This window comes from Pseudorca crassidens, chromosome 21 (assembly GCF_039906515.1).
Source record: "Pseudorca crassidens isolate mPseCra1 chromosome 21, mPseCra1.hap1, whole genome shotgun sequence".
NCBI classification, from domain to species: domain Eukaryota; kingdom Metazoa; phylum Chordata; class Mammalia; order Artiodactyla; family Delphinidae; genus Pseudorca; species Pseudorca crassidens.
Window position 1 is genome coordinate 30,192,806 of NC_090316.1, and position 13,636 is coordinate 30,206,441.

Below are 13,636 nucleotides of genomic sequence, written 5' to 3' on the forward strand. Positions count from 1 at the left end.
TTCTTTTTCCTAAGAGGAACGTAATTGATTCTATTTCCTTCTTCTCTTTGACTCCATAAGATCCCCTTGTATCCAACCTCTAGCAAGAATTTAAGCTTCATAGTTACTGTTTGCCAGACAACCAATTAAAGTCTTCAATCCAGCTTTAGAAGAATTTATTATAGGGAATCCAAGTACTTGAAGAAAACTAAGGGCAGAAATGTTTGGTTAGAGTTTGTCATTGGGAGCCATCAGGAACCAAGTCAATCATTCTTGCCGTTTATCTCTGGGACCAAAAGGTTTCTCATTTCTGTGCGTGTATTTTATTATGCTTTCTAGATTTTCTTGCCTGCTCCCATTTTTAAGTAAGATGGAACTTAGTAAATCAACTACATCAGTTAGCTTAGATCACCTCTTTAACATCAGTTTTATAATGCCCTAAATAATTATGTTTTGATAGTTTTTTTTAATAATCAGGTAACTCTTTCAAAAAATAATCTTACTTAAAAGTCTAATATACAAAAGAAATAAAGGATAACACAAAAGTTTCCCCCCAAAATGATATCCATAGCCTCATGATTTCATAATTCCACTCGAAAACTAAGTGGAAGGAGTCTCAGTTCTCAGGAAGGAGAATCTGGACTGTTTCTGGTTTATTTCCCTGTGGTGTCAGATAACCATCACTTGGTGGGAGCTGTAGTGTCATACTCTGGGAAGGAAGTGTGGGAAAGGAGACACTGGGAAATGGAGAATTCTTAGCTCCTAAAATATCTATTAAATACATGTCAGTGTTCCCTACCCCTATTACCTTATCTATTTTACATTCTATCATATCTCACAGGTATTTCTGTGATCAGCCTTGAACTCTCCGTTTTGAACAAAGAGAGACGTAGTAAACCACTTTCATGACCTAGGTTAAGTTGCCTCTTACACTTCAATTCCACAATGCACAAAATGAAGTTGTTTAGATAAAGCACTTAAGAAATATTCATAGAGTCCACACATAGAAACCTAATATATAAAGAAAATAAAAGCTTTTATAAAGCAGGTGAGTGGAGTTCTAGAGACCCATTTGACCCTTCCATATCTCCCTTGGTGACCCATGCATTACTACTCAAGATAATCAATGATGTTAATTCTAGGCATAGAAACCTAGTTTCCAAGCTTGAGAGAGAGACTGATAAAGAATGAAAGGAAAACTAGAGGAATGCTGCTGGCAGCACGGCTATATTTATAGGCAGAGATTTGACAGTATGACCTCATTCATTTTCAAGAAACTCATTATATGATATTACCTACATGACATTCTTTGGATGAAACCAGAGTCCTTCACTTATTTTAGCAGTCCAACGTCTTCCCCATTCACTGGTGCTGAGTCTAAAATTTCTCCCCTTAAAGATTTATTTTCTTCAATGCAAAGACACGTGATCTAGTGAGAATATCAATGATGTGAACGCCAGTCAACTGAATTACTGTCTCACCTGTGCCAGGAACACCCCTTCAGGTGTCAGACACCTCAGTGAACCTCGAGGAAGAAGGAGGGACAGCTTTCAGTTACGGATCATGCCCCACAATCTGTTCCACAATTCTTGACTAATCGACCTGATGTACCCAAGAATGATCTCAACCAGAATTAATGGTTTGTGCTCTAAAATCTGCGCCACAGTTTCAAAACAGGAAAGTATTACTCTCAGAATGGAAAAGGAAAGATTAAATGTAGAATCCATAATGTTTTTAAGTGTCAGCTACAAACTGGTACTTGCCATTGGCACTGGCCATCTACCTCTACAAGGAGTAAATCAAGTGCTGCTTCAGCTGCTGACTTTCAACGCCCCTGAAAGGAGTTCAGGGTGGAGAGCAGAAATGAGGCCCTCTGTGCTCTGGGAAAAACTGGCAAAACAGGGCTTCGGAGAGTTAGATATTTTCAGGAGCCGATTTTATGAGCCCAGTTCTTGCATCTCCTCGTATCTAGAAAAGCGCTAAAATCCTTCTTGGTGACAACTGTTCCTCAAGACTGGCGGTAATCTTCACGAGATGAGCAGAAACGTTCTGCAAAAACATATGTGCTTGATCGCGTGTATGTTCCCCCAAATCACATATATACTACTGACCTTCCCTCCTACCTCTCTGGAGCAGTTTCTCAGAGCTCTCTGAAATGCTGTCTCCCGGGCTGTAGTCCTCAGTTTGCCCCAAATAAAACTTAACTTGCAACTCTCACATTGTGCATTTTTTTTTAAGTCAGCGTAAGTTTGACAGGAAGTTGAGAGAATTTTAAATATGCACATTTTTTCTCTGATTTATAACATCTCTTGAGATTGGTGGAAGTGTGGGGTTTGGAGTTTTCAGGGGAGCAGAGAGTTTTTAATGGATGCCGTGGAGAATCCAGGGAGAGTTGGCTAAAAAACACAGTAACTTCCATGCTCAGTGGAGGTTGAGGACTTTAAGGTTTAGTGGTAGAGTGATGCAAGGAAGAGTAGCTCCTGAAAAGCTCTAGTGTAGGTGGAGAAAGAGTGGGAAGTTGAATTCAACTGAGATGAATTTCTCTGCGTGTCCCTGGTAGGAGAGGACAGTGATAGGGAAGTTAAGGATGCGGGCAGGTGTGGGTGTCACCTGAAGCGCTGTACAGCCTGACAGCTGAGTGTGGAGGGAAGTGCAGGCAGGAGACCACTAGCGGATCCGAACAAAGGATGACGCTGGGGATGAAGACATTCTCCTCTACCCTTCTAGGTTCTTCTGGATGGTCTAAGAATGAAGTTGACATGAGACAGATTGACGGGAAAATCAAACACAAGTTTAATAACATGTATACATGGAAGAGACCCAGGAAAACTGAGTAACTCGCCAAACTGGCCAGAGCCCTCACCTTAAATACCATCCTCAGCTTAAGACAAAGGAGGACGTTGAGGGTTGGGAGAGTCAGTTATGGGAGGTCACCAGGAAACACACAGTAAATGAGGCTAAGATTGTGATGCAGGTTTATGATACTGCCTTCTCCACTGATAAGTTTCTAGAAGATTTGGTCACCCTCCTCTTCCTGGTACAGTGAGGGAGACACCTTTACAAATGGAAATTTCCCTTACAAATGTAAATGTTTCTTACAAAAAAGTAACTGCTACTTGGTTTTCAGAGTTTCTGCTGTTTCTTAGAAAATAACCAGCTTAGAGACACATTTTGGGGTGGCAACTTCTGCTCCCTGACAATGTCTATGGGTTTAAGGCAAGAAGAAGAAGAAAAACTGGTATAGCATTTGGATCATAAAGAAGGAAGAATAAATGGTTCTGACCACAAAGGCAGTTCTAAATATATACCACCACAAATGAAATTCAAGGCCAGTTGCATGGTGAGGGAGTCAAGATCAGAGTTAGGAAAGTCAACAGCCCTTGTGTTTTGAGCTCCTGGACCCCACTGCTATGTGTGTGGAAGCTTCTCCAAACCAACAAACAATTCTCACACATCAGCAGGGTGACTGAGAATGCAGCTCAGTTCTGACACCATCTACCTGGAGTCACAGCATCAGGTTCCACAGGCAAAGGCCTGTCTCCCAAGACCGCCCTCCTCTTCAGACACCAAAGGCAAGCCTGGGTTAACTAACACCTCTGTTTCTGACCAACTGGCTACGAACTGGGGGTTCGCCCCTCCACCTTAGAACACCAGTTATAGGCCCACCTTGTCACCTGTGCCTCTAACTGACCGGTTATAAGTCAGAGGTTCCCGTGACGTCCTTGGATTCTGTTAACTTGCTTTAACAGCTTACAGAACTCAGGACACCTGGTTATGCGCTAGATTATCATTTTATTACAAAGGATATTTAAAGATGCAGACCAAGAGCCAGATCAACAGATACATGGGATGAGGTCCGGAACAAAGGCGCCTATGTCCTCCTGGAATTTGGGGCCCGGCACAGGGGCATGTGGATCTGCTTCCCCAACCCGGAAGTGCTCTGAACACCCTCCTTTTGTTAGGGGAGCCCCTGACCAAAACCGCCTGCCCTGGCCAGGACCAAAGGTAACCACTTGCATGAGTTATCTTACAACAGGAGGTCTTGGTAAGGAACGTGGAACTAACAAGCTACCACCAACCGGAAAAATTCGGGAAAGGTCAAAAGGAGAGAGGAGACACCAGTCCATATGTCCTGCCAACCTCCCAGAGTCCTTTGCACTGGAATCCATCTTGGCTGAGTGATGCGCGTGCCACCAGGAAGGACCCTGAGTCAGAGTGATGGGCCAGAGACAACCCCAAACAAACCACGTTACCATAAAACCCGAGACTGCGAGCCCTGCGGTACAGCATTCTCCTGGGTTCCATGACCCTGCTGCTCTCCACCCAGGCGCCCTTTCTCAATAAAGTCTCCTGCTTTGCCAGCATGCGTGTCTCCTCGGACAATTCATTTCCGAGTGTTAGACAAGAGCCCACTCTCAGGCCCTGGAAGGGGTACCCCTTCCTGCAACACTGTTATTGGTTTTTATGGAGCCTTCATTGCACAGACATGACTGATTAACTCACTGGCCACTGGACATTGATTCAACTTCTAGACCCTCTCCCCTCCCTGGAAATCGGGGGTGGGTCTGAAAGTTCCAACCCTCTATTCAAGGTTGGTTCCCCTTCCAAAAGTCACCGCATTGACACAAACACAGTTGTGGTGGAAAGGGGCTTGTTACGAATTACAAGAAACCCACATTTATGGTAATGTCACCTGAAACTTACATGCCTCTTGGATACTATAACATGGTTTTCACCTTAGCGAGTTCCAGGCTGGCAGATTACTTCCAAGCTCTTGCGCTTTTATAGAGATCATGGAAATCTAGGCAGAAACAGTAAATCTGGTTATCTACCCCAACTGAGAATGAACTGAGACCTCATTTTACACGGCCCCACAGGACACCCAGGCTCCAGTTCTGCACCGTCAAGGAAAGAACCCATTCCCTGAGATTTAGTCCATTCCTTACACAGGTTTTGTGGATCGGTCTCAGCCCTGTCCTTTGGACTAATACTCATGATTCAAAGGCAGTAGCTAGGTCCCTTGTAAGACATCTATTTCCAAAAATCAACATGTATAGTCCATTTTACCATTTGGTGACCCATCATCACCTTGGTGTGTGCAATCTTCAGCTTCCTTACTGTTCCCTCTGCATTGATTTTAACATTTAGACCCAATGACAATTAACACCACCTAAGTTTGGGTGGCATTTAGTTCAAGCAGTTGACTCATGAGTGCAGTTACTTAAAACCTCTGAGGCTTTTTTTTCTTTTTTTTTAATGCCCTGCCATGAAGCCAGATTTATCATGTCTCTACTCGCCCACCATGAGATGGTGTAATACAGAAACAATCAGAGGCTGGCAGTCAATGTGTCCCCTTAAAACTGCTATTCAAACAAATAGGGATCCAAAATCACAGCTCAAAGGATTTAAAATCAAATGGAACAAAATAAAAAAGAAAAGAAACCATTAATCTATACACAGTAGAGAACTGCAACCCCTCAAGAGACAGATTATCCAAGTACCCATCACATCCCTTAGTCTAGTACCCCGAATACATCAATCATCATTAATGCAATTCTAAAACTGAGAAATATTAGAATGTTTTCACATTAGGATAGAATGTAATAGGAATTCTATCTTTTATAATTAAGTTTTGCGATGCATTGAATTTTGGAAATCCATGAAATTATTTAATATCCTTAACTAAATACCATATAGTATATATGCTGTTTAGGAACTCAGGAAAGCAATTTTAGTAAAAGTTTGTATTACCATGTTTAAACTTAAATAACCACATAAATGTTGCTTATACCACATATGAAAATCTTTTTTATTTTTTTTAATCAGAGAGTATTACCAACTCATGAAATGGCAAGGAATATAATTTTTTTCTATATTTCTTTGTCTCTTTATTTTTAAAATTGAGGTATAAATTGACATGTAACATTATATTAGTTTGCATATTTCAGTTTAATATTTCAAAAAAGAAACGCTCTGTCAAAAACTTTGTATGCAAACACAGCTCCAAATAATATAATATAATTTACTTACTGCTTGAAAAGTCCTTGACATAGATAATCCAAAGTTTCAGCACATAAGACTGTGAAGACGAGAAAGATGACCCTAACTGGATAATAAAAGGGAGATACTGTGCTTCCAACTAGCATTACGTAGAACTAGAAGTTTTCTCTTTTTAAAAGTTCAGTTCAAAGAAGAGTCCCACAGCCCTGCATCTATCAACTTAATAAAATAATTATGATATGTTTGAAAACCAATGATTGTAACCTTTCTCTTGTTTCTTCTAGGAAACAAAGTTTTGATTTCATGGTTGAAAAACAATGCATGTTTTATGACAGTTAATTTGAAGAACATAGGACAGAAAAGAGAATAAAGGAAACAAGTCATCCATTATCCCCATCCAAAAATTCTTATTAGTATTTTGGTCCATTCCGTGTTCCATGAGTACAATACTGCTAGGTTCTGCAATGGCACTTTTGTGCACATGCATGGGAGTAATACAATATTATGCATTATTTCTCATCTCCTGTTGCCTTCTGAATTCTCCTGGTACAGAGAAGAGGGCACTTTGTCTCGTGCTCTGGGTGTAGATATGCCACAAAACTGGAACTGGCATGATGGTAAAGTTCTAGCTGACAGAAAAAGGAAGTAAAATTTTTCCATCCACCAAGAAAAGGGTGATACTTTGGAGAAACAATGAGCGAATGTACAGATCAAAGGAAGTTTTGAACCAGTTAGGCTGGCAGTCACTTTTAAAGGAGGATGTAATATCTTATTAGGCCGCATGACCAGAGATCATTCTTAACTAAAAAAAGCATGCTATGGAGTTTGTGAACCTTTGGCTTGTAAACCTTGGATAAACTCTAATGTATTATGTGCTCAAAAATAATGTGCCTTTTTTCTCATATTAAGGGCAGATATAACTGAAATAAATGTCATTATTTGCAGATGTCAAGCCTGTTTATTCAGTATATCATAAGCAATCTACAGAAATCTACTAGAACTAACAAGTGAATTTAGTAAGGTTATAAGGTTAATACAAAAATGTGTGTTCTAGAAGCAAACAATTGGAAAATAATGAATAATCCTCTTTAAACTAGAATCAAAAAACATTATGCATTTAGAATAAACTTAACAAATGAAGTGCAAGACCTCTGCATTGACATCAACAGAATGTTTATAAATAGAGACGGTATGCATGGTTGGGAAGCGTCAATATTGGTTAGTTGTCGTTCGTCTACAAATTGATACACGGGTTCAAGGCAATCACAAAAATAATTCCAACAGGCTTTTGTGGAAACTGTCAAGCTTACTCTTTCTTGCATTTATATGAATCCAAATGACTTAGAATAGTCAAAGCAATTTTTAAAAAGAAGAAATTTAGAGTATTTAAATGGCCTCATTTTAAGACTTACGAAGATTCGATAAACCAGAAAGCGGTGAATTGCTTAAGTAGAGACTTAGAGACTAATCAAGCAGATCACTTAGTGAAGAAAAATCGATCCACAGAATTAAATAATTGATTTTGGAGAAGGTGCCAAGAAAAGTCATTGAGGAAAGAAAAGTGTTTTCAACAAAATGGTGGGAGAATAAATTCATGCAAAGTGGATCCTAGACTTGAATATAAAAATCGAAAACTATAAATCTTTTCGAAGAAAATATAAGGGAAAAACTTTGCAACTCTGTTTGGCAAGGATTTTGAAGATGGGTAAAAAAATGCATTAACTATTAAAGAAACATTGATAAACTGAACTATATCAAAATCAAAAATATTTGTTCTATGAAAGCACCATAAAGAAAAAAAAGTCAAATCACAGTATGGTATCAATTTACAAAATATGCATATGTGATAAAAGACTTTTATATGCAACAAACCCACAGCAAAGATCATTCTCAATGATGAAAAACTGAAAGCATTTCCTCTAAGATCAGGAACAAGACAAGGATGCCCACTCTCGCCACTATAATTCAACATAGTTTTGGAAGTCCTAGCCACGGCAAACAGAGAAGAAAAAGAAATAAAAGGAATACAAATTGGAAAAGAAGAAGTAAAACTGTCACTGTTTGCAGATGACATGATACTATACATAGAGAATCCTAAAGATGGCACCAGAAAACTACTAGAGCTAATTAATGAATTTGGTAAAGTTGCAGGATACAAAATTAATGCACAGAAATCTCTTGCATTCCTATACACTAACGACGAAAGATCAGAAAGAGAAATTAAGGAAACAATCCCATTCACCACTGCAACAAAAAGAATAAAATACCTAGGAATAAACCTACCTAAGGAGGTGAAAGACCTGTACTCAGAAAACTATAAGGCACTGATGAAAGAAATCAAAGATGACACAAACAGATAGAGAGATATAGCATGTTCTTGGATGGGAAGAATCAATATTGTGAAAATGACTATACTGCCCAAAACTATCTACGAATTCAATGCAATCACTATCAAATTACCAATGGCATTTTTTACAGAACTAGAACAAAAAGTCTTAAAATTTGTATGGAGACACAAAAGACACCAAATAGCCAAAACAATCTTAAGGGAAAAAAACGGAGCTGGAGGAATCAGGCTCCCTGACTTCAAACTATATTACAAAGCTACAGTAATCAAGACAATATGGTGCTGGCACAAAAACAGAAATATAGATAAACTGAACGGGATAGAAAGCCCAAAGATAAACACATGCACCTATGTTCAACTAATCTATAACAAAGGAGGCAAGGATATACAATGGAGAAAAGACAGTCTCTTCAATAAGTGGTGCTGGGAAAACTGGACAGCTACATGTAAAAGAATGAAATTAGAACACTCCCTAACACCATACACAAAAGTAAACTCAAAATGGATTAAAGACCTACATGTAAGACCGGACACTATAAAACTCTTAGAGGAAAACATAGGAAGAACACTCTATGACATAAATCAGAGCAAGATCTTTTTTGACCCACCTCCTACAGTAATGGAAATAAAAACAAAAATAAACAAATGGGACCTAATGAAACCTAAAAGTTTTTGCACAGCAAAGGAAACTATAAACAAGACGAAAAGACAACCCTCAGAATGGGAGACAGTATTTGCCAACGAATCAATGGACAAAGGATTAATCTCCAAAATATATAAACAGCTCATGCAGCTCAATATTAAAAAAACAAACAACCCAATCAACAAAAGGGCAGAATGCCTAAATAGACATTTCTCCAAAGAAGGCATACAGATGGCCAAGAGGCACTTGAAAATCTGTTCAACATCACTAATTATTAGAGAAATGCAAATCAAAACTACAATGAGGTATCGCCTCACACTGGTTAGAATGGGTCACATCAGAAAATCTACAAACAACAAATGCTGGAGAGGGTGTGGAGAAAAGGGAACCCTCTTGCACTTTTGGTGGGAGTGTAAATTTATACAGTCACTATGGAGAACAGTATGGAGGTTCCTTGAAAACCTAAAAACAGAATTACCATATGGCCCAGCAATCCCACTACTGGGCATATACCCAGAGAAAACCATAATTCAAAAAGACACATGCACCCCAGTGTTCATTGAAGCACTTTTTACAATAGCCAGGTCATGGAAGCAATGTAAATGCCCATCGACAAATGGATAAAGAAGATGTGGTACCTATGTACAGTGGAATATTGCTCAGCCATAAAAAGCAACGGAATTGGGTCATCTTTAGAGATGTGGATGGATCTAGAGACTGTCATACAGAGTGAAATAAGTCAGAAAGAGAAAAACAAATATTGTATATTAACGCATGTATGTGGAGTCTAGAAAAATGGCACAGATGAACCGGTTTGCAGGGCAGAAATAGAGACACAGATGTAGAGAACAAACGTATGGACACCAAGGGGGGAAGCTGAGGGGGGTGGGGGTGGGGGTGTGATGAACTGGGTGATTGGGATTGACATGCATACACTGATGTGTATAAAATAGACAACTAATAAAAAAAAGACCTAAAAAATCTTTTATATGGAACTCTTAAAACTCAATATTATAAAGAGAGTAAATTAAAATGTATGGGCAAACATTTGAACAGATGATATTCAAAAGAAGAAACACGAATGGCTAACAAGCACATCAAGCACATTCACTATGTTTGCTACTGGAAAAACGCAAATTGAAACTTCAAATTATGCCACCATACATCCATTAGAATGGATCAAATTAAAACTACCCACAATACCAAGTCCTGCGAGGATGTGGAGCAACTGGAACTCTCATACACACTAATGAGAATTTAAACTACTACAACAACTGTAGAAAATTGGCGCTTTTTTAAGAAGTTAAATATGCCCTTATTATTTGTCCCAGCAATTCCTTTTTACGTATTTATGCAAGAGAAATAAAAGCATAAACCTACAAAATACTTGTAAACAAATGTTTATGATAGCCCCAAACTGGAAATAAAATGTGTATCAACCAGTGAATGGATATAAAAATGTGGTGTAGGGCTTCCCTGGTGGCGCAGTGGTTGAGAGTCCGCCTGCCGATGCAGGGGACACGGGTTCGTGCCCCGGTCCGGGAGGATCCCACGTGCCGCGGAGCGGCTGGGCCCGTGAGCCGTGGCCTCTGAGCCTGCGCGTCCGGAGCCTGTGCTCCGCAACGGAAGAGGCCACGGCAATGAGAGGCCCGCGTACCGCAAAAAAAAAAAAAAAAAAAAAAAGCCAATTGAAAGAGTGTACACCATATGATTCCACTGACATAAAATATTAGAAAATGCAAACTTATTGATGGTGACATCAAGCAGATTGCTGGTGACCTGGGGCTAGGTGTAGAGAGGGCTAGACCAGCTAAGGTCTTCTGGGGGTGAGGGATATGCCTTGTCTATGGTAATAATATCCTGAGTGTGGATATATCTCGAAGTCATCAAACTGTACCCTTTATATTGATGCAACTTACTGCACATAAATTATATTTCAATAAAGTTGAATTTTTAAAAAGCAAAGTTAAATGAAAAAAAAATCAAGATACAAAATTGAATATAACCTAAAATAACAACAATGCAAAAGACAAGTGACCACAGTTAGTAAGTGGGTAAGCAGGGAGTTAAAATGAACACGGCACTTCTGTAACATTACAAGTGATGCTTTGCCTCTGTGCTCCAACATTTGAAAATCATTTTATAATTTTTTTTTTTTTTTTTTTTTTTTTTGCGGTACGCGGGCCTCTCACTGTTGTGGCCTCTCCCGTTGCGGAGCACAGGCTCCGGACGCGCGGGCTCAGCGGCCATGGCTCACGGGCCCAGCCGCTCCACGGCATGTGGGATCTTCCCAGACTGGGGCACGAACCCGTGTCCCCTGCAGCGGCAGGCTGACTCTCAACCACTGCGCCACCAGAGAAGCCCAGAAAATCATTTTATAATTTTAATCACTATTAATGGTAATAAAATTGAAAACACCACGGCAGAACACTAAGTCCTCTATGCTCTGATGGGAACACTCTTTGTTCCTGCATTGAGACAGAGGGGACAATTTGGCTGAATGAAATATTTGGCATGCTTTTTATACTGGTATAAGAAAGTTCTGTCACTACTGCTTTATGGATGAGAGAGCAGATAGGACCTCTGTCTCACATTAATGTATCCCTAACCTGAAGAGTTTTCTCTGCTAGTTCTCTCAGGACTCTCAATGCCATGGATGCTACGTTGTACTGTCCTGATGCTCTGTTCCAGACGGAAAGCTTCATCCTCAAATCTGGGGTTAGTGCTGGCTGCTGACGGCTCACAGTTGAGTCTCACGTGGAATTTATTGAGTCTCCTTGGAACTGTCCTTAGGCAAAGAGAATTTCTTTGTTCAGGTTATAGCTTTTCCCCAGGAGCAGCCTGCAGACAGTGACTTGCCCCACTCTAGGGTATGTGCCTCAGTCAATCCTGGACAAATTTCAAGACCCATCCTAGCACCAGAGTTCCCATTGGGACTGGCTGACACCACTATTACAAGGGCATCACAGGTGACCTTCTAGCTCTAATTCTAACTTCCTTCATACCATCGTATGTATCACTAGATCATTCCTCGGTGAATTTCCTGCCTCAAACTCAGTATTCAGGGATTTCCCTGGTGGTCCAGTGGTTAAGACTTTGCCTTCCAATGCAGGGGGTGTGGGTTTGATCCCTGGTCGGGGAGCTGAGATCCCACATGCCTCATGGCCAAAAAAACCAAAACATAAAACGGAAGCAATCTTGTAACAAATTCAGTAAAGACTTTAACAAAATTCAGTATTCAGGGGTTTAAGTATCCCTATCTCAAAGACTGAGTCTCAGTGACTTTGACCTTAGACAGTGGGTACTAGAAGTAGTCTGATAACAAGACTTTATAATGAGATCTTAAAATTGTATCACATCTGCTATGGTCCGAATGTCTCCCCTCTCCAAATCCATATTTTGAAATCCTAACCCCCGATGTGATGGTATTGGGAGGTGGGGCCTTTAGAAGGGGCTGAAGTCATGAGGGCAGGACCCTCATGGATGGGATTAATGTCCTTATAAGAGAGACCCCACAAAGCTCCCTTCCTCCTTCTATGTGTGAGGACCCAGCGAGAAGACACTGGCTATGTACCAGGAAGAGGGCCCTCAACCAACCAGGCTGGCACCTGATCTCAGACGTCCAGCATCTAGAATTGTAAGAAACAGGTCTGTGCTGCTGATAAGGTACCAGGACTATGGTATTTTGCTAGATTAGCCAGAACAGACAAAGACAACGTCTCTTGCCAACTGTTTGCCTATCACTGGTACTAACTGGCTTTTGGGTAGCCCCCAGTATGCTGTAGCCATGAAATTGCTAAAATGTCACTGGTGGTGAACAGGGATGGGGTGATGGTGGAGGACAAAGCGCTGGCACGAGCAACGTCCCCAGCAACTGAGAGGTAAGCGGGAGTCACAATAGAAAGAATGATGGCAGTAGATGACTCTAGCCGAAGGCCATAGCTGTACTGGAGAGAGAGAGAGCGTTACTGACGACCAATTCAAGCAAAGTCTGACAGTCCTTCGGACATCGCTGGTAAGCATAAAAATAGAAACGCTGTCTCCTGAAGCCAGAAAGATCCGGTCCAGGACTTAATTACAAGGGTAGGGAAGCTCTGGAGAAAGCTGATTTCTATCCGGCAATGCTGCTACCCCAGAGTCAGGGCCCTGGACAGGAAAGGGGTGGGGATGGGATCCTGAGACCTGGGATGGAGACTTCAGGGCCTATGCTCTACAGAACCTTGAAACCCCAAGTCCCCCTACACTTCCTGAGCCTGCAGAATTGCCCCTGCCTTTACCTGTTACCGCCCAGTGGTCTCCCCTTTTCACATGAAAGGTAACATAGAGGCCTCTGCTTCACAAGGCAACATGCTTTCCTTTAGAATCTATCTCACCTCACTCAGCTCCACCAGAGAATACAAGGGGCACATCATCACTTAACCTGATAAGGAAAGAGTTGGGTCCCTAGAGACAGTAAGAGGCTACACCGGGGTCCACACTGGAGAACCAAACAAATAAACAGAAACCACCGTTGACTGGATGAGTTGCTGAGAAACAGAAGGCTTGTAATACTGCCCCCTCACCCCCGGAGGCTGCATTAAAGATAAAAGTGGGCCCTGGGGGAAAAAAACAGCAACGGAAGACCCAAGATTGCTGATGACAATAAAATGCAACAGGTAGTGAAGCAG